The 22,742-nt window shown below is 38.0% G+C and overlaps 1 protein-coding gene across 1 annotated transcript in view; it reads left to right on the top strand.

Moving 5' to 3' along the window:
- The first annotated feature begins 15,297 nt into the window (after positions 1–15,297).
- LOC120529864 (lipoxygenase homology domain-containing protein 1-like) overlaps positions 15,298–22,742 on the top strand; it is a 419,576-nt gene continuing 412,131 nt past the window's right edge. Inside the window, exon 1 of the mRNA XM_039754083.1 lies at positions 15,298–15,364. The gene's annotated coding sequence lies outside the window, so the exon portion shown is untranslated. The remainder of the gene's footprint in view (positions 15,365–22,742) is intronic.

Below are 22,742 nucleotides of genomic sequence, written 5' to 3' on the forward strand. Positions count from 1 at the left end.
GCACTTGTGTGAGTGAGAATATGTTAATAAGAGATATGAGAGGAGACTGAACAAAATGTCAAAAAGCCTACAAATACTTAAATGACTGTGACTTATTTCAATGGTGTTCAATAGTGCATGACTGAATGAACAAAACATTACACCTTGAAAGTAAATAAGCTAGACCAGCAGAAGACTACCCTGGTTCCATTTCTGTCAGCCAAGAACAGAAAGATAAGATATGTGAATAGAAAATTCAGCGCATCTGTTGCCACCATCATTTCTATCCTTCTGTCAACCTGCATGAAACCACTCAGCTTCCAGCGAACAGATATATATTTAATATTAATAATACATTTTATATATATGTAGAGTATATACAAAAATATAATCAATAAACTGGTTAGGTTTGTGAATGATACAAATCTAGGTAGAAGGGCAAATAATGTAGAATGAACTAAATTGTTATAAAGAGACTTGGATGGCATACAGACTTGAGCAGATTTCTGGCAGATGCAATTTATTTAATTAAATGGAAAGTATTACACATAGAAATGTTAGGTTTAAATATATACTGGGAGGTCTGAATCTTGAAAACACACATTAATAGAAGGACATAGGAGTCCCACTAGACTCATCACTATCTACATCTATGCAGTGTACAAAAGAGATCAAGAGAGGGCTAACAGGAGCGTAGAACTTTAGGGAGGATGAGCTTGTTGGGCTGAATGGCTTGTTCTCGTTACAATTTTTCTAATGTTCTAATAGTATAACCCTTCTCATACCAAAAGTGCTTCATAAATATTCAATGGGGTACAACAGGAACAAACATAAGGAAAAAGATAAATACTAGATATGAGCCAATATTAAACTATAAATAACAAAAAAATAAATACAATTTTGTAAATTACATTAAGAAACAAAAAATACAAAGAAAAATGTAAAAATGTATAAGACTATGGTCAAATAATATTTGAAATTTGATATTGTGAAAGATCAGCCCGGCTACAGACATACACTGAGACACACAATGTCCAAAACACAAACACATTTATTAACTCTCTTTTCCTGCACAGCACACAGTGTGCAAAGTACCAATAATAAAGCTCAGTCCCTTTTGCCTCTTCTCTCTTTTCTTTCTCTTCGGCCACCTCCTCTCCTCTCCTCACAAGCTCTGTCTTCTGCCTCCCAACTCTGGCTTTCCAAATGGAGTGAGGCGGCCCCTTTTATGTTGGACCGAGATGTGCTCCAGGTATGCCCTGATGAACTTCCAGCAGCACTTCCTGGTGTGGCGGAAATGCTGCACTCCAGGGCACTGGGATTGTCCAGGCGCCCCCTGGCGGTGGCCATGAACCACAACTGGGTTGAGCTTCCAAGCTCCAAATCCATGGTCCCAATCCAATCCAGGTGGGCTGCCCTCTTGCACCCCAGGGGAGATATTGCCCCTTTCCTGGTCCTTCCCTTCTCCAGGCATCCAGGTGGGGCAAGGTCCCCAGTCATCTGCCACAATATCCATCCATCCATCCATTTTCTAACCCGCTGAATCCGAATACAGGGTCACGGGGGTCTGCCGGAGCCAATCCCAGCCAACACAGGGCACAAGGCAGGAACCAATCCTGGGCAGGGTGCCAACCCACCGCAGTCTGCCACAATATGTATGGTGAAATTCTTACTTGCACATGCTAATCAACTTGCAACTTCATTTTCTCAAAAATACATCTTTACAAGAAAATAAGTAAATGCTGCATAAAAATCCCTAAAGCAAAGCTAATGAAATGCTTATAAAACAATCCGAGCGCAACCCGTGTGTGGCACAAGAGCTTACAAGCCTCTCCGGCGGAGTCTCCATCACAGTACATTCATTTTTTAATCTTCAGAGAGAATCATTCAGGAAAGTTATGCCGAAGTAGCCTCACATTCCAAAAGGTAACATATTCATTTAACATTTTTTTTCTTCTTTGATTTACATTGTATAATTATGAAAAAAAAAATTCCCAAGGGGGTTTCACATGCAGTATATTTCAAATCATACTCCTTTAGGCAAGTGAAAAAGAGAAACAATAATTTTCATCATTTAATTATAAACACATCTCTTGGAAAAGAAGTGCTTGTTAAAAATTAGTGCCTGCTCAGTTCTTAGAATATTTGTCTTTGGGCGTACTTTTTTTTTCTTTTTTAGAAAAGCATTTTGAGAGATTACAAGTAATCAAAATCAAGTCAAGACAAACTTGTAACAAACACTGGGATGTGCTAAATGCTGGCCTGCAGAAGGGGGAGTTTTGCAATTCTGCAAATCATAAAATTAGGTTTCATATTAATAGTGTCTATTAGGAGTTTAGCTTACCTTAACAAATATTTAGTACTAGAAAATATATCTGCTAATTTTGTTTCCCAACAACTTTATTAGTTTTAAAGCTTAATACAAGCACACTATATACAAAAATAAGCCAGAAACACTGATATACTTGATGCTCCACCAGCACACATCATAACATAATGCATTTGGGGGCTTTCCCATGACCATTTGGGGGGTTGAAATAGAGGATGTACAACTTATCACAAAAATATAAGGTATAATCTATACATATTAAAGTTCATGTACTGTATGTGTGTGTGTATGTATGTATGTTCCAGCATCACGTCCGAACGGCTGGAGCGGTTTTCATGCAACTTGGTACACACGTTTCTCATTGGTCGACTAAAAAATACTGTAGGGTGAAATCAGCCCTAAACCACCCCCTTCTGGGTAGAGTGGCGGGTGATCTTGTGGTCTTGTATGCACGTTATCATCCAGTTGACACTCAGAACAACCGGCAGAGGGCGAACTGGAGGTGACTGCCAGCATTCTTTATGTTTCAGTGCCACCGCACTCCTGTTGCTTTTGAAATGAAATAGAGTTGGCCGGTTCCGAGCGATAATATACATACAAGACCGCAAGACAAGCACATTAGTGAGTCTTCATTGTTTGTTAATTTATTTTTATTTTTAAAGTTGTGTTTTTTAATTATATTTTTCTCAAACAATTTAAAAAAAAAAAAAAACACTTTATTTTCCTCCTGGACAACGCTGAGTATTTCAGCTATGTTAGCTGGTTTTAAACATAAAACCTCTAGTGCAGGTTTCTGTGCTTTTCACAGCCAAATAAGAAAAAGCCCACAGAGCCAATGTATGCAGAAATAGAAATGAGCATTAGTGCACAAACTCACAAATTAAAATCAGTCACACCATCAGTCCAGGCTAAAGAATATGATCACAATTCACAGCGCATATGCACTACCAGTCAAAACTTTACCCACACCCAGACATTTTCATGTTTTTTGATAGAAATTGATATGTTTTTATCCACAGACCATTAAATTGCCTTAAAAATGCAGTACTAGTTTTTATAATGGCACTTACTGATTGAAATTACTGATTTCTAATTTATTATTCACATATGACTGTAAAGCCCAATTTTTGTCAGCCATTCCTTCAGTGTCCTAATAATACACACCCTTAGCTTATCCTTAATCAGTTACGCTTAAATGCTAATTGGTTATTATAAGGAGGAGGTTAGGAGCACACACTGATACAGCGCATTGCCGCACCCACTACATGACAAACCAACTCAAGATCCAGATTAGGACCCGAGTGCAGCCATGCAACGGGTGATACCTCAGCACCACACTTGTTCAGATGGAGTGGAACAGTGGGAGGTTTATCTTACCTTATTAATTGCGTTAGCGCCACTGAAACGCGTCATTCTGTTCACTTGGGTTGCAAGTTACTGCTATTCCTAAAGTTCAGTTCTGGTTTCAAAAATGGCCAAAATGAAACTGGCTTCTCAAGAAACAGAATTCCAAATGACAGATTGCCAAAAAACTGAAGATCTCACACAAAGGTGTTTATTACTATTTTGCAAAAAGAAGGAAACCACATCTAACCAGGATAAAAACAAAAAGTTGAAGGCCCAAACGCACAACTGCATAACAGGAGAAAGACATCAGAGTCTGTAGTTTGTGCAACAAGCACATTAAAGGTGCTCAGTTTAAATACACACATAATATCAGTGTCATCTGCAACAAAGAAAAGATATCACCAGAATGCTGTCAATAATACTCTTTAAAACTCATCTTCTGTCTCATGTCTGTGCTCTTTTGCCCATTTTAATCTTTTTTTTTTATTTGCCACTTTCAGATATGTTTTTTTCTGTGAAACTCTTATGCTAGCATCCCAGTGTCATTTTTTCTCTGATGCAGACAACATTGGTATCTGGCATGTATTTAAGGTAGAAGCCAAATGAGGACCTGTAAGGAGTTTATTTCTCAAAGCTCAGCCTCCGGTGTCCCTAACCTATGCTGTAGTTGTGCATCTGGGCCTTCCCATTCTTTTGCTATCTTTGCTAAATTGAGTTTGCCCTCTTCTCTCAAGACAGTCTGGCAGAAGCACTAACCACAGCATCACATCAGCACCCAAATAAAACTTTTATGTTTCAGGGTTCAGATTCCTTTGCTATGTCTGTATTCTTAATTTTTTATTTTTTTTTTGTTGTTGTTAATATTATTCACATTTAGATAGATAGATAGATAGATAGATAGATACTTTATTAATCCCAAGGGGAAATTCACATAATCCAGCAGCAGTATACTGATACAAAGAAACAATATTAAATTAAATAGTAATAAAAAATGAAAAAAATGAAAAAAATAAAAATAAAAAAAGCAGACAATAACTTTGAGTAATAATGAAAAAAGCAGACAATAACTTTGAGTAGTTCCTCCTGGGCAACGCTGAGTATTTCAGCTATGTTAGCTGGTTTTAAACATAAAACCTCTAGTGCAGGTTTCTGTGCTTTTCACAGCCAAATAAGAAAAAGCCCACAGAGCCAATGTATGCAGAAATTTATTATGTCTGTGTAGTTTTATGGGTGGTTCTCCAAGAGACCGGTTCACTTGTCCATCACCACCAAAGGACTGATCTCAGCCCAGTGAAAGATGAAAAATATATTTAACATTTTAAAAATATTTTCGCATCTTTTATTCATGCTATTATTTTTTCAAAGTCATTTCTATTTTCAGGAGCGGTTGCCACCACTGCAAAGGAATAAAATTCAGTGCCATGTTCAGTTTATCCAAGATTGTGGAAGAAATCTTGAAAACCTAGTGCGTACATTAATTTCATTAGTGTTTATTGTAAAAGAACATTTGTCATGAAATGGAGTCTACTCACAGGCAAAATGGGTGAGAGGTCACAAAAATAAGCCAATAACTAGTCCAGGATATTCACTAATCCGCCCAACAGAGGCTCACCATAATGTAGTCAAGCCCCATATACTACCCACAGACCTTAAAAATGGGGAGCTGGAGAAAGAACATGAAATATCCAAAAAAGGGAGGTTAACCATCAACCCCTGACTTATGAACAAAGAGGCCAACAAAGGATCTTTATACTGTAAATTACAGATTTATTTAAAAAAGAAAAAGAAAGAAATGTTCAACCAAGCAAAAAAAAAGCAAAAGGACTTACCTAAAAGATAATCCACAGTGAACAGGTCCCAGTGCACAACCCATACCTAGAATCTAAGAAGAAAAGGCAAGAATTTCCCAAAAACCAGTAAAGCCAAACAGAAATATCAATACTCACAGAACACCACCATAACAAAATGATTCCCTGCTCCTGAGCCTTCTCAGATGACTAAAATAGCCAGAGGGAGGGCTCAGTGGTGATGACATCAGGGAAGGCCCCACCTCTTGGGGCTCCACCCACAAATAACAATGAAAAGGGGCATATTTGAAAAGGCAGGTCATAATATATACATAATCTAAAGTATGTAAAAACATGATACATAATAACTATAAAACAGATGAACACATGGTAACACATAGCAACTTTATTCTGTATATTTCAGCTTCACTTTAGGGTTACTGATGACAGATCATTTTTACAAATTTTGCTATTTTGATTAACAGCTACACTAAACTACTACTAACATCTCCTTGGCAGAACGCTTAAATAATTGGCAGAAAAATTGGACTTGGAAAGGGATTTGAACCCCGAAACTGAATCCATGAGACAGTAGCATTAAACTATGCATCACCATTCTTTTTTTTTTTCTTTTGAAAATAAAATTTTCCAGAAATACTATCCTTAACTTTAAGAAGATATTGTTACCTGAAAAATGTAGAATCCAATCATAAGAAACCAAACTTGTTTTCTTTTGCTACTTGGACACCAGGCTACAGCTCCCTCCAGAGGCTCCTGATGTTCCTACACCCCGAACCTTTATTAGCCAGGTCTGTCAGATGGCTGTCATACCCATCTTCTAAAAGAAGTAATACAGGTTTTCTCCTTCAGGGTGGGATTGTTTTATACCTCTTTTCTCATGCCTATCTCCACAGAGCCTTAATCTAGTGACACGTTACAGTCAAGAGCTACCAGGATACACTCTTTCTCTTCACAGAGTGTCAGTCATATTTTCCAAATCCTGAGTCACCTGATTTTTAACATCTTGGAAGAACATTGTACGTTTCTTCCCAGACAGCAGATCTCCTCTCCTACATTGGTGGCTCTGACCATCAATATTCCTGAGCCCTAACTATATGTCTGAGACTTCCTGCACCGTCCTGACTTTACCTTCTCACACTAGCGTATAAGGGACCTCTTTTTTGGCCTATGTGGAGGTCTACTTTTTCTTTCCTATAAATCTATTGTGGGACTTCATCCAGCCCAGTGTCTTCTCCTGGCAAGCTCATGGCAGTCAAGTATATATCATATGTGCGAACAAATGCTAAGACCCAATGATGTTTCTTCTTCGTTAGACTGCCAACTCATGTCTTCCACATAGTTAAAATTATTGCGGTAAAGAAGTATTGTCTAACAATTACGGAATGTTTACTCTAAAATATTTTATTTTTAAAGGATTTATTTTAAATTAATGGTCATCATCATTCACTCTATTTATTTGCTTATTTTAATGTTAAACATTACAGTCATGCTTGTTGTGAACCTCTGTTTGCATAAGTCACATCCTTAACATTCGGATCATTTTAAATCACCTTCTCCTCAAATGAGTCTTCAGAATGAGACTAATCCTTACAACCCCTGCCTTTGTTGTGTTTGTCTGATGGTCCAGTAGTGAAAGACTAGTATCCCTAGACTAGTACTATGATGCTGGCAACTGCTTCATGAATGATCTCAAAATATTACATCAAGGTAAAATAAAGCTTTATTTATTAATAATAAAAATAATAATATATTTTAATCCATCCCCCACCTTTTTGCAGAATTAACTTATCACTTATATTAGTTGGAGTTGGGGAGTTAGTGCCTTTCTTAGCATAACTGGGCAAAAAGAAAGAGCCACACTGAATGTCTATCAGCAAGTCCTTCACATAGGTACTTCATTTCAGTTTATAATAATTAATAATCTTACCACATATCTTTAAAAAAAAACAAACGCAGGTTGAGTGTGCAAACCCTATAAAGCATGGGACCTGAACCTATGACAACTGGACCTGAGAGCAGCCGCACTAATCTCTGCTCAATTTCTTTGTTTAAGTGCCTTCTTCAAATACAGTAAAACATTAGAAATGATGTCATTGTTGTCATTCATTTTGCACTACTCATTTCTACCACAAGATGGAGTCCTTCGATTAGATTTTAGCAACCAATTTGCCTTATTAAAAATTTGTCAAGCCTGATCTCAACATTTACAACTCAAGGATGGGCAGATAATCGCTCATAGAGGAAGTATCATATTTTAAATGACAAAATTAAATGAAAAGTAGCTATTTACAAAGTTTAAGACATTACCTTAAAAAGATTAAATAAAAATAGGAATGTGATGTTAACTTTAATGTTAAAATATGTGTACTTCATGTGTACTGGTGTCAGTTTTTGGAATTTTCAGGGTTATTTACATATAGAATTTTTGTTACCTCAATTATCTTTATGAATATTGTATGAATAGGGAATGATTTTAAAGTGACTATATCGAGATCAGCACAACATTTGTCAATTATGAGCCTATCATCTTCAGAGTTTGGATGAAGCAAATACCAAACAACCCTAGCCATAATGTTCTTCCTATTGTACCAGCAGAGAAACTCTGAATCATTCCATGTTATGTAAGAGTTTTTATATTGTAACAGAGTTTGGTCTATGTTCTTGGCACCCTTACAGGTAACAGTAGTAGGTCAGTACATTTGACCCACTTGCTGGTTGATGGTGGACCATCCACAACAGAGGTTAAGATTAGAACTGTGAATATGTCCAGAGCAAAAGTATAAAATAAAGACCTTAATAAAAACAATGAAGTTAGTTACAAAGTAATGTCAAAAGTGAGGTACAAAACTGTGGGAGAACAAAACATGATGACTGAAAACAAGACAAAAGTAAGTCCTTTTTAGTGATGACTAAAATCATTTGCACAAAACTGGATTTGCAGCAAAAATAAGTGTTTCGCTTCTCAAAAAAGTTTCAAAATAAATTGAGTTTCACTCAATTCCTGCAAAATGTGTGCCATTCATGAAAGGAAAAATGTGCTTCCCGTTTGGAAGAGTTTTCTTGCAATTTAAGTGGAAGTCAGCAAGCATCTCCCTGTCATTAGTATTTAAATAAAGATCTTTAGTGAAAAGAAATTACAGGATTTTTGAGGTTGGATGAGAGTTTATTGTGGAAAAAAAGTAAATTTCACTCCAAAAAAAAGTGGGTTTCATGTTTCACAATTGCAAAATTGCCTGTGACATGGATTTTATTATGAGTTTTGCGAATCTGTATGCAAAGCAAAACTTGCCTGTTTAGCTCATCGCTCGACCTGACTAAACCCCTAAGTCTAAATGTAGGTCTGCCTAGTAGATGGCGGGGCTGATCCAAGGACCCACAGTCCACAGTACAACACACAATGCCTAACACAAAGACTGTCCCCAACTCACCGATTCTGGCCCTACTTCCCCTCTTTCTGAAGGAGCTTTTGCCCGTCTCATCTCCAGACTCGAAGCTCCGTCTCCCTCTGGAGAAGAGGCAGCTTTATTCTCCGTCATAGAGGCAATTTCAGGAGAATTCCTGAATCCCAGAAAGTCTTGTGACCTGATTTTCTGGCAATCCCCACATATTAGTGCCCATGGAGTAAATATTTCTGAGGTACAGTAACATTTGGGTCAGGTTACCATCTTGTTGGATTAAGCAAGGTTTTTTTATTGTTATGTTTTCAATAGCGTTAATGTATAATTTTCATGAACAATGCCTTTTTAAGAACATTTTCATGCACTCAATTGGTATTTTTTTCTTATAGATGTACACATGTTGTTTTCAGCAATGCCACCCATTACTAAACCTGTGATCCACTGGCATTGTATTTAAAAGAGCACCTCACTGTAGTCTGCATCTTTGCTTTGGATTATTTTTAAACAAAGCTTTGTGCTACAATATTTAGAGAAATTGTTCTAGACAAAGGATTAGAACTTTACTTTACGTATTTTCAAGACAGGTTTTTTGATCTTGGTTTGAATTTTTTCCTTCACTTTACTCATGCTTTGCGCTCTGGCCTTAAACTGTCAATTTGTTTAGCCTCTAAGAAAGGTCTTCATTTGTTGGTCTTTCGGTCATTTGTTCTTGTGACCTGTTCTTCTTTAACAATGTGGGATAACACATAACGCTTTATAATTCCCCTGTATGGAAACATGAGAAGTAGGTCAAACCTCTAACAATTATTAACTTGTGTTTCAAATACTGTGGGCCTCCTATTAACAGATGCATTATTCTGGAAATGTTTTCTGTTTCTTCTTTGCTTCCTTTTCTTTTTTACCATACCTCCATATTGGTAGATGAGTTCCTTGTAACAGTATACAGTATATACTGTGGACCTCCAAGGTGGGCACCGACTGCCCCAACCTGGCACAGAGAGATGCAGAGGCACAACTCCAAAGTACACAGGGCTTTTTATTTTCTCTTTCCCTTGTGGGAAACACCTTCCACATTCCCCACAAGTATAACACAGTCTCAAGCACAGCACAACACACAATTTTTCTTCTTTCTTTCTTTCTTTCTTTCTTTCTTCTCTTCTCCTCCACTCCTCCTTCCTACTCTGGCTCACTGAGTAGTGTCTGCTCTCCCCTTATATAAGGCATCCAGAAGTGCTCCAGGTGTTTCATGACCTACTTCCAGCAGCACTTCTAGGTGTGGTGGAAGAACTGCCCATGAGGGCTCAGCAGTTGCTTTAGCACCCCCTATCCACCCTGGCCATCGGACCTTACTTATTCTATGTTAATTAATGTTGACTTATTTTTATTTTTTATTGTGTCTTCTATTTTTCTATTCTTCATTTTGTAAAGCACTTTGAGCTACAGTTTTTTTGTATAAAACTGTGCTATATAAATAAATGTTGTTGTTGTTGTTGTTAGTGCCCACAGACCCCAAAAGGGCTGTACCAAATTCCAACTCCCATGGAGCCCTGCGGGAGTCCTAGGCACCGCTGCAACCCATGGTGTTGCCACCTAGCGGTCTGGGGGAGGTAACCCTCTGGCCACGCTTGCTCCCCTAAGGCCTCGTATTAATGGTGCGTACGCACAGAAATGTTGCGTACAAACGTTTCCACGTTCAAATTGTGATTTATAAAACCTAAACTTGGTGTAAGGCCACGCACATTTCCACTTTACCTCATACCTTGTCGTACAAAAGTTCTCTGCTCGGTTTTGCAGACTGGCAGCACCCAACGTTAAAGTAATGCTACTGTTCCTGTGTGGTTTATCTTTCTTTTTCAGATCCACATCCCTGACGTGACTTTATAAATACACTGAAATTAATCACATATTGTTTATTAGTTTAATGCATCTGATTGTAATTAACCTGTAACAACATAATGGTCAAACTATTCTAAATACCATAGCTGCTTTAGCATTGTTACTCTCACTGCACCTTCTTCTTCTTGTTCCAGTTGCTCCCGTTAGGGGTTGCCATAGCAGATCATCTTTTTCCATATGGCTCTCACTGCACCACTCGGAGCAGCTGATCGGAAAGAGAATTATTGGTATACAGTATCAAGCACACGCTGCCTCAGCCATGCTTCCTATTTGAACTGATTCTTACACGGCAAATGCTTCCAAACATCTTTCCTATACGGGCTTCGCGGTTCAGAAACAGTTTCATCCCAAGAGCTCTAAACGCAATTAATCACTCCATCAAGTGCTCCTTGTAGAAATGTTTGCACTTATAAGTACAATCACCTCACTGTAAACTTCGATACAGTTATAATATTGCACAACCTGAGCCACTTTATAAAGCTTGTATTTACATATGATGACGATATTATTTTTAAGATGAAATGCAGCAAAATATATCTATTATATTATACAGATAAAACTTTAATGTTATTTAAATAATCTACATTGTTAATAATTAAAGGACACGGTGTAGCTACATTAGCAAGGATCTGGCGCTCCGTTCACGGATTGTTCCTGCATGCTTCGCACTGTATGCTTCACTGGGACTGGCATGAAGGATAGAATAATTAAGCACGTACTGCGAAGATATTTCAATGTTCCTTAAAAGTTTTGAAGAATCGGCGTTATAAGCTTACAAATGGCTTAACGTCTGTTACACAGCTGATTGTGTGGCGATTGGGTATTTGGAGAAAGAAAGGACAGGAATTGGAGGTTAGTACGTTTGAAAGAGACAGTACTGCTGCAATAAATTATTTTATCGAAGGTCACGCAAAATCACTGCGCCACCGTGTTCCCATGTTTAATAACGTGCTTTAACTCCTATCATCATGAAAATGATATCACGTGTACATCTCAGTATTTTAGTTATTCAGAGAGCTGTAATATCACGAATATAATGGATTCTGTGTCCTGTTGGAGGAAGAGAAAGACGGTTTAAGAAGCACGTAGTGATTCACACATATAGAGCACATAGAAGATTAAATACAAAACAAAGCATTTAACGTGCTACTTTAGTTACAATGGGATTTGAGAAACTAGTAAATCAAACAATTTTAAGATTAAGTTTATGATGTTCTACTTTAATGACAAAATAAACTACATGATTAAAGTGGAAATTTTGAGATTGAAGTTGACATTTCATGCTTTTTCCCCACTCTGTGCCTTTTTTTTTCTCTGTACCCTAATAAGCCTTCGTATGACACTCAGAGGGTGGGCTACAACTCGCCTTTCCATGGCGACTTTGATATGTGACTTCTTTTTTATTTCGGACACTGCGACTTTGAGAACGTCAGCTTTCAAGTTTCTCCAACACTCTATGTTACTTGATCAACTTCCTTTTCTTGTTTATACTACTGTTTAAACCAACAAATAGTACATTTTTCCTTGCCTCCACTTGGTATTTGCTGAAATTGTTCTATTTTTCCTTGTGGTTTTGCCATTGTCTTTTCACAGAACGCTGAGCTTAAAGGCTATTGATATTGATTTACATATTCAAAGAGGCATAATTCTGGAAAGAGTTGGAGCGGAACAGCAGGCGTGTGTACGTGCATTACTTTTCACGCTGATCGGGATTTATGTAGCGGAAGAACGTGGTAGTTTGCGTACACAGATTCCTGCATCTGGATTTTTCTGTACATATGCACATTCCCGCTTTTGTGCTTACGCTGTGTTACAGTATAGTGTGAGTTCTATGCACGGCGTTATACATGAGGCCTCTGGTCCTCCCAGCATGGAGGTGTCCCGGCCGGCAAAGGGCTGGGCTGTCCACCACAATACATATTTGCTCTTGTCCAGTGAATACTGTTGCTGGAATGAATCATGAAGCCCTTGGTTCTGAATGGGAAAATTCAGATAATGGACTCATGGACAAATTAATAGATGGATGGATGGAAGGAATGCTCTGGCCCTGAAGTCACAATAGCCCTGAGATCATAGTGCTCATTCAGGAAGGATGAGTACAAGTCCAATAGTTTCATGTCAAGGCCACTAAGTGACAGTACCCTGTATCAAGAGAAAAAAGGAGAAAAACCAGAGAGGAGAAACCCGAGTGCTTTTAGAGATTTTAAACCCTGGATCTATGTTTGGTGCCCTCTTGTCTATTTGGAATTGCCTTCTTAGCAGTAAGTGTGCAAAAATCGGAGAAGAAAGCTGTTGACCACCTACCTTCTGCTTCACAATGCTCCTGTTCACACCAAAAGGTATAGAAAGGCTGCTTGGTGAAAATGAGAATTCAAAGAGAAGTTACATCCACCCTATTGCCAACAATGAAGTTGTCAAGCCAATTATGGGGAAAGGGTTACACAAACAAGACAAAACATTTTATTTGATTGGTATAGAAAAGCTTGGTGAATTTTACAACATTTAGTGTTCACAAAATTTTTTTTTAAATTGTTGTTTGTTTTAATTGTGTTTAGCAAAACAGGTCAGACTCAAAACTTTTTAATACCCTTCATATACTTTTATACTTGTATATATTATTTGTATATACAGTAATCCCTCCTTGATCGTGGGGGTTGCGTTCCAGAACCCCCCGCGGTAGGTGAAAATCCACGAAGTAGAAACCATATGTTTGTATGGTTATTTTTATATATTTTAAGCCCTTAGAAACTCTCCCACATTATTTATAAATATTCTCCGCACAGTTATACAGTAAACCCTCGTTTATCGCAGTTAATCCGCTCCAGACAGATAAATGAATTTCCACAAAGTAGGATTCTTTATTTATAAATTTATTATTTTCGCAGTTAGAGCATAGAAAACCTGTTTACGACCTTCTAAATACGTTTTTTAACATTATTAGAGCCCTCTAGACATGAAATAACACCTTTTAGTCAAAAGTTTAAACTGTGCTCCATGACAAGACAGAGATGACAGTTCTTTCTTACAATTAAAAGAATGCAAACATATCTTCTCTTCAAAGGAGCGCACGGAATGTCAGAGAGAGAGACAAAAGTAAACAATCAAAAATCCATAGGGCTGTTGGGCTTTTAAGTATGCGTAGCACAGCAATAAAGCTGCCACAATGAAGGGATCAATGTGAAGGTAGTCCTTCGGCCTTTTTTAGAGAAGCGTCCGTCTGTATCTTCTAAGCAAACAGCCTCTGTGCAAACAGCCCCTCTGCTCACACCCCCTCCGTCAGGAGCAGAGAATGTCAGAGAGAGTGAGAGAGACAGAGAAAAGCAAACAGTCAAAAATCAATACAGGCTGTTAGAGCTTTTAAGTGTGCGAAGCAACACGCGGGAAGCATATCTTATATTATTGAGGAGTTTTATTTAATACGTAATACGTGCTCTGATTGGGTAGCTTCTTACCAATCCGCCAATAGCATCCCTTGTATGAAATCAACTGGGCAAACAAATTGAGGAAGCTTGTACCATAAATTAAAAGACCCATTGTCCTCAGAAATCCGTGATATATATTTAGATATGCTTACATTTAAAATCTGCGATGGAGCGAAGCCGCGAAAGTCAAAGCGCGATATAGCGAGGTTTCACTGTACTTACCTGGCTGAGACGCCTTTGTAATGGAAGGACCAGCTGAGAAAGCATGTTCATGGCATATCTTCCATGGATCACTAGATTGCAGCCTCCCTGGGATGTTACAGCATCGTGGTTTCCCAAAGGGTACGCTGGGATCTTGGAGTTTGATGGCTTAGCCCTGTTGGGTTCCAGGGTGCTGCTTGGAGGTGCTGCAGCCCTGCTTTATCGTGCTCCCACCTTACTGAAAAATGCTTCTGGACCAAGCCTATGGGCACCAGAAGTACTTCCGAGTATTACATAAAAGGAGCCAGCTACCATTGCTCCAAGAGCTAGAGTCGTGCGGAAGATGGAAAAAGCTTGCTGGATGAAGGAGGAGGCAGACAAAGAGAGAGAAAGAAGAAGAAAAGTGCTTGCTGTGTGCTGATTGTGCTTTACTTGTACTGTGCTATACTAAAAGCTGTGTGTTGTTCTGGACTTGTGCTTGTGTTGTTAATGTGTCGAGTTGGGAGAGCAGGCTGCCACATACTATGTCACATTATATGTTATATAATATATATATATATATATATATATATATATATATACAGTATATATATTATATATATACAGCATGCATGTATAGTCTACAAATATATACATATATGTGTATAGTGTGTTTTAACAATTTTTAAAAAATATTTTTACTTTTTGTGTGTGCTATATCACTGATGAGTATAAGGAAACATGACATGTATACACTTTTATCAAGATTTGGCCCTTGTCAGAACATGGTAACATAAACTGAACCCTCTCACCGCTGGCAGGCTTCACCCAAACTGTTTACAGTTGCTAGTCACAGCTGATGTACGCACAAACATGCGACGCAGCTTGTGCTGTTATGTACAAAAGGTGGGGAACAGTTGCCTAACTCACCTTCCAGACGGAGGCTGATCATTTCCTCGCTCTCAGTCCCAATTCTTCTGGTTTCCTCTGACTACTAAGAATTAGGTAGGCATATCAACTTTCAATGTAAAGCTATAATTACAGTTGCTTTTTTGGTCTGGACCACTTATGCCTCAGTGGATTCAGCCACATTTACATCTTGATTTATCTTTCATACTGAATTATGTTTTGAACATGATTTTGTTTGCATGGAGGTCTTTAGTTTGATTTTAGTGAAAAATCAAATGTTTAAATTACAGTTATTTCTGCATTCTTACAATTAGACCACCTGTATATTACTTCCTCAACGGTCACTTCTTTACGTGGGGGATTAAAGCAGAAGTTTGTGTTTGAGCTATTACAGACTTCAGCAGGTGGTATGTTGGTCCTATGGCCACCTTACAGTGCTGAGAGGTGTAGAGCTGGCAGTTCCTCTCATGTTTGTGTGGGTGTCCTTGTGTAGGTTTCAGAAATGCTGATAGGTTGATTGCTAACACCAAGCGGACCTTGAGTGGGAAGTGCTGGAACTGAAATCCTATCTTTATTTGTGCCGTTTGGAAACAGGGGCAGAAAACTGATATTTGTTGAGTTTTACCTTCAACACACTCAAGGAGTAACGTTTTCCATTGTTCACACTGATCTTAATGTGAAAACTTTTTTACAGTGTGAAATGAGAGTAATTGTCATCAATGAAACAGTCACTTTGAATTAGGAGAAAAATGTTTTTATTTCTGATGGATGCATTTCTGTTCATCTTTTTGGGTAATGTTTTTGGGCAGCATGGTGGGGCAGTTGAAGCTGAAAAGATGCAGTGTTATGAATTCATCCTCAACTGGGATACGTCAGTTGCCAGGTAACAGTGAGGGGGTGTTGGCAGTGCTGAGTTTTCCTTTGTACACAACACATTAACGTGCGCAGTGGCGCATTTCAGTGTCTTTGTGTAGAAAATGTGCAGTATGTCAAACTTTAAAAAAAAAGTATTGTGCTCCAACGTGGTGATGTGAAATAGAGGAATAAAAAAAACTGATTTTACCAGTGTGGTTTGGATTTCATAATTCATACAGCTAAAGAAAAGAACACAAGTGTGAACGAGGGTTTAGGGAAAAATAATCCTTGTTTACCACCCACAAGAAACTTGAGAACAGCAGAAAACTCTTTATTGAGTTTTGTGATTTCGCAGTCATTTAAGAGTGTGGAGGAATGGTGGGTGAAGAATAGAAAAGCTGTATTATGAGTAGATGAAGAGGTGTTTGGAAGGACAACAGGATGTAGCCCACCTGGGGACAAAGAAACCTGGTGGTGGAACAGAGAAGTGTTGGATATGATAAAGGCTAAAGAAGGCTAAGAGGAAATGGTACCAATCAGGCAAGAAGGAATATAGAGAGATTTATAGGCAGACAAACAAGAAAGCAGTGGAAAGAGCCTGGGCAGAAACCTTTATATGAAAAATTGTAGACACATGAACAGTGAAGGCCAAGAACAAGGCTGGGAATGATTTTAATCAGATAAAGCTGGCGAAAGATGAGCAAGGTGTAGCCTTCAGTGAGCATGATGGGATCATGAATAGATAGAAGAGGTACTTGATGAAAAAAATCCAAGGGTAGTATTTGAATATGAAGTCCCAAATGAAGGGCTAGCACCAAGAATAAGGAGAGGAAGCAGAGGAGACACTAAAAAGAATGAAAATGGAAAAGCAAATGTGGAAACGTTTAGGAGAAAAGGGGTTAGATGTTTTGTGGAATGTATGACAGTAGATATATGAACAGGAGGCAATACTAGAGGAGTGGAGGAACAGTGTGAATGTATTCATTTATGAAGAGAAGGGTGATTTTCAGATTTGTGGAAACTATAGAAGGATAGAGCTGATGTCCCACACGGTGTAAATTTAGGAAAAGGTTATAGAAGACTTAGGGAAAAGAACACCTTAGGGAAGGGAAGAAGCAGTCTGGTTTTATGCCAGGGAGAGGATCAAGGTGTGCAGTTTTTGCATTGTGACAGCTTATACAATAAGCATCAATAAAAACAGAAAAGTTTCCATTTGGTGTTTATTGATTTAGAGAAGGCCTGTGATAGATTGCCATGTCAAGAGGTCTGGAGGTGCATGACAAAGAAAAGAGTACCAGAGAAGTATGTGAGGATTGTCCAGGATATGTATAAGTGAGTGAGGACTTGGGTTAAAGGCACTGTTGGGGTAACAGACAAGATCCCAGTTAGAGTAGGTCTGCACCAGGGATCTTTACTTCTTTGACCTAGTTATGGGTGTGTTGAGTCATGAGTTAAAAGACCAATCCCCTCGTGCAGACTTTTTGCTGATGATATTTTGTTGTGTAGCTCAGGAAAGAGGAAGTGAAGAGGAAGTCTGAAGATTGGAGAATGGTACTAGAACATAGAGAGTTCAAGATAAATGGAAAGAAGACAAAATAAATAAAGATTAATGGTGATTAGGATTTTGAAGTTAGCCTACAGGGAAAGCTCTTAAAAAGAGTGGATACATTTAAATATCTAGGCTCAGTGGTAGACCAAGATGGAAAGCTAGATGCAGAGATAACATAGAGTATAGTGTTGATGGAACCATTGGAAGACGGTACTGTATCATGAACCTTATGTGATCAGATTATGAAGGCAAGGTTTAAAAGTAAGGTTTTTGAGACAGTGGTAAGACTAGCAATGATGTACGAAGCAGACACATGGGCAGTTCAGGGAGTGCAGGAGAAGTTAGATATGGCAGAAATGTAGGAAAGTAGACTGAAATGATACAGACATGTGATGAGGACAGACAATGAATATGTGGGCAAAAGAGTGATGGGGATGGAAGTACAGGGGAAGTAAAGGAAGCCAAAGCAGAAGTGGATGGATAAAGAACAAAAACTTCTGAAGGAAAAGGGTTTGACTGGCGAGGAGGTGCAGGACCGAGCTGTGTGGAGAAGGTTGATCAAGCACATTGACCCCACATGAAATATGGGAAAAGATGAAGAAGTTGAAGAAGACAATGAAGAAACAATTTTGCTACAGGGAAAGGAATTTTAATGTCAGGTTCAAAAAACCATATGCAAATTGACACTTGCCTGTTTCACTCATCATTAGTTATATAGCACAGTGTGTAGAGTAAAATTCAAGGGAAATTAAGCTATATCACACATTAGTTAATGAGGCCTTGTCTGGAGTACTGTGCTCAGCTTGTTACAAAAAACAACAACAATTGAAGCGCTAAAGAAAGTCCAGAGAAGAGCAACTAAGCTGATTCCAGAATTCTAAGAAGTACAAGTCATTATGAAATATTAAAGATTGAGTAAAACATTTTCATTTTAAATTAATACGCAATCAGAGATTAGGAGGTGACATTACTGAAGTTTTTAAAATTATGAAGGGAATTAGTACAGTAGATGCCATTTGTTAATTTAAATTAATTTCTTCAACAAGGACATGGGGACACAGATGAAAACTTGTCAATGACAGATATTGCTTAGGGAATAGAGAGTAGTACTTTAGGGCTTTTAAAACTTGACTTGATGTTGTTTTGGAAAAAAATAGCTGTATATTCTAAGTTTTTCTTTGTCTTTGGTTTTCTCCCCCATGCATTCAAGTTTTCCAACTACAGCCCCTGCGAGTTAGGCTGCCTCCACACTACTGCATTTTGTTTTAAAAACACAGACTTTGTTCCCGTTTTCACCTTTCATCCACCCCACCTCAGCACTTTTAACCCCTGAAAATGGAGACTCTTGAAAACACTCTCTAGTGCCGTTTGCATCACAAAACGCTAGCTTGGTATTACAATATGGATGGATGAAAGCATAGGCTTTTGAAAAGTCAGAAGATAATCGCTCTCTAATTTGCTTTTGCTTATTATGTTACCGGATTCCACTCGTTACAATGTCTGATTGCCTGACTGGTCAACCTTCATAGAAAAAAATCATATTTGACATAGAAAAGTTGGTTTCCATAATAATTTACTGGTCACTACAGTTTTGCAATAAATTCCATGTCCAGCATTGTTACCTTCCTTTTAAGGATTTTTCTGAGGATGTGCATATGCTCAGTGTAGGTGTACGTATATGTCACATACATTTTTGGTTATTTTATTGTAGATGGAGATACTTTATTAGATTGTAAATCTATGATTGTAAATTTATTAGTCATTACATCTTTTCATTTGTGGCATGCAACTTTTGTTATCCTTTCCTATTACACTTGCTGAACAAACAGGCAATAGAACAATGTTGCTTGATTATGATTACCTCTTTTGTAATTCGCGTCAGATTAAAACATCTGCCGAGCAAATAAACGTAAATGTAAATGATGTGCAAAGGCTAGTGTGGATTGCAATCATTTTTGTTTAAATGAGAATGTAATAGTGTGGATGTAGCCTTGGCTTTATCGGCACGTCCATATTGACTCTGTGAGTGTGTGTATGGGTGGTCTCTGGGGTCGACCGCCATCTTGCTCAGGGCTACTTCCTGCCTTGCAATCAAGTTTTCAAGAGGCTCTGGCCACACACATCTATGACTTGGGTTTGAGAATTTTGAATTATTCTTTATGTTATTTTTATATCTTTTTATGATGTGTGGATTTAAGCCTAGGAACACCCAGAGCCTTGATGAATGCACATTTGTAGCTAAAGGCAGTCTTTCAATACAACTGAAAATGCATTGTCTTAGATAGTTGAGCTTCACTCCGAGCCTCGAACGTCTATGTGATTCACCTTGAATTTGAATTATCTAGTAATCTACCTTGTGACCATCTTTGTTATTTGGGGTATCATGAAGCTGATTCTTGTTAGGAAATGTTCTACAAGAAATAAATATTGAAATAAAGACAGAGTTTCCACGTTGATTTGGCATACACTCTCATAAGACATGCATGTGTGACTGCAAGGCAATGATGTCAGTCTCACAAACTGTGCAACATGTTAACTCACTTGAGTCTTCTTATAAAATGAACAACTGCAGATTGAAGAGGCAATGTTCTAAAAAGAACACCGTTACAATATTTCTGTTAGGGAACTAACTGCACACAACATGATCAAATATTGCAGCCTCCCTGAGTTCCCTGTTTATTAGCAGATATTTTAATAAAAACAAGGCAACAACAAAAAAAGCAGTTGCAGAACTTAATCATCATTCTAGACTTATGCTGGCTAGTGTAGCTCCAGCAGTTGTGGGTCCAAGATTGAGCACCGACTTCGGCCATTGCCATGTTTTTATAGGGATGTTGCTGAAAGGAGTGAGAGTCCTACTTTAGGGGTGGCTCCAGAAGTGAAGTCATTATTCTTCTGAACGATGCCATTCTTGAGCTGGAAGAGGAAGACAGGTTATTATATGTGCTTCATCATAACCTGTCCCCATTGCACTCTCCTGTTTATTCTCCAACCCTTCTTTAACCTGACCAGGATTTAGAGGGTTTGAAAATGAACAGTAAAGTAGATTTGGGCAATTACTTGAAGAGCAATTTAACAGCATTGGGACACAGTTGGAAACTTCTTAAGGGTACATTTTACACAAAAGTTTTTCTTCACACAGGGGACCATAGGCACATGGAGTAAATTACCAAATAGTGTGGTAGGACTTCAGATACCTTCAAAACTCACCTTGATGTTTTTTGAAGACAGGATTGGCAAGCTTTGTTTTGCTGAGTTTTTCTAATGTTCTAAACTGAGAAGGCACCCGGATACTATACAGTAAATGTGTGCCACATCTGGGCATGTGTTTATTTGGACACACTCCTACAACAAAGTCCTTGTCATAAACAAGCAGTATAAGCATCAAAGTTTAGAACACTGCCATTTTTGCATTAAGGATCAGTAAGGTACAGCCCCACCAGATGTTGTGCAAAAATACTAATAAACATGCCTCAGTAACTGAACTTATAAATGTCTAAATGTTTATAACAACCCTCAACTTTATTTTCTTAACCATTATTTTCCAAATTTCCATCATATGCTCAGTTTAATTTCTTATCTAGTAAATCACTGTTTTTTGTAATATGTGAAAGTATATTTGTGTCAAATTCTTCAAGCCTGTTTCTGGCTCACGGGGTTAGGTCTGCAGAAGATATACGGACATATCAAATACTGAGCAAAAGTCATAGCTGAGAAGACAAAAGTATAGTTTTTCTTTGAGATTTGTTATCAGACGCATAGTGAAAAAGCAGAGTAAAGTAGTCATACGGCAAAAAGATTCACGTAAGCAAGGCCAAATCGTACAGCCGAGAGCCAGCAGTGTGAAGCTCTGCATCACCACACCTCCATCTGTTAGTCAGTGTTTATGTTATACACACCAGTGAGGATATCACTTTCTGATACAGTGATTTATTATTAGGAATAAAAACAGTTTTGATATTGTCTTGTCTGATATGATAAGGAAGGTGTTCCACTACTTCACTACTGTAGCTATGGGATCACCTGTCAATATTTGAGCACTACTGTATAATTTCCTATGATCCCATTATGTTCATGAAATAGAAATAAATGCACAATTTTATTAAGTAGCTCTTACTGATGATTTATTTAACATCTCAAGAGCAAATAGCATTTGCCTAAGGGGATGTGTCTTTTATAATAGTAATTCACACATGCATTGATGATGCCTGCAATATAAAATAAATCCATTCAGCAAATTACTGATAATATTGTGATATAATAGATTCTTTAAGAAGTGTGCTATGAACTTTATCTTCCATATTTTACTGCCAAAGCTAAAATGCCATTTGGGTTAATGAAAACTCTTAAATAAATATTACTGGCATACTTCATCCTTTGACATCTAAAGTGCATTTTACTGGTACTTGCATCGTAACGATGTGCCATCTGGCCACTGCTCCTTCTTAGCTACACTTTTTATTAGTCAGATTCTTGTTTGTTCATCAGATATCCTTTGAGTTCCCTTTGAGTTCCCTTTTGCTCCAGGCACCTTTCAGACTAGCAAGAATCCTTTGTTAATACCGTGGCGTAAAAAATCAAACTTGACATCATCTTACATCTGTCATTTGTCTGCTAATATTATTTAAAATCAGTATTCCCTTTAAAGCATAGTTTATCACTGCTTATAAAAATGGAATATATTTCGTATAGTTTATACGTGAATAGATAGATAGTTCAATGGCACTGACTACTTTAAATTTTCGGTGTGTGACACCTGAATCAATGTGAAAGCTAATTCATATTTTCATCCACCCTGAGTAAAATGCCTGTTTCTGAAAATGCAGGTTCAACTTGAAATTGTAAATTATTTTTCTGCTAAGCTTTGTGAACAGTAAGGGGCACCACCGAGCCACCAAACCCCAGATACACATGACTCAACACAACTCCAGGTGCAAATGTAAGGGTTTTTAATTCAAACAGCTCATTACTATTACAGTTACAGCCAATATACAGCCTTTTTAATTCTCTTTACTTCTCTCTCCTTCACTCCTTCAAGAGTGTATCCCACTGCCTCCCGACTCTGACTCC

The sequence above is a fragment of the Polypterus senegalus genome, chromosome 5 (genome assembly GCF_016835505.1).
Source record: "Polypterus senegalus isolate Bchr_013 chromosome 5, ASM1683550v1, whole genome shotgun sequence".
Taxonomy (NCBI): Eukaryota; Metazoa; Chordata; class Cladistia; order Polypteriformes; family Polypteridae; genus Polypterus; species Polypterus senegalus.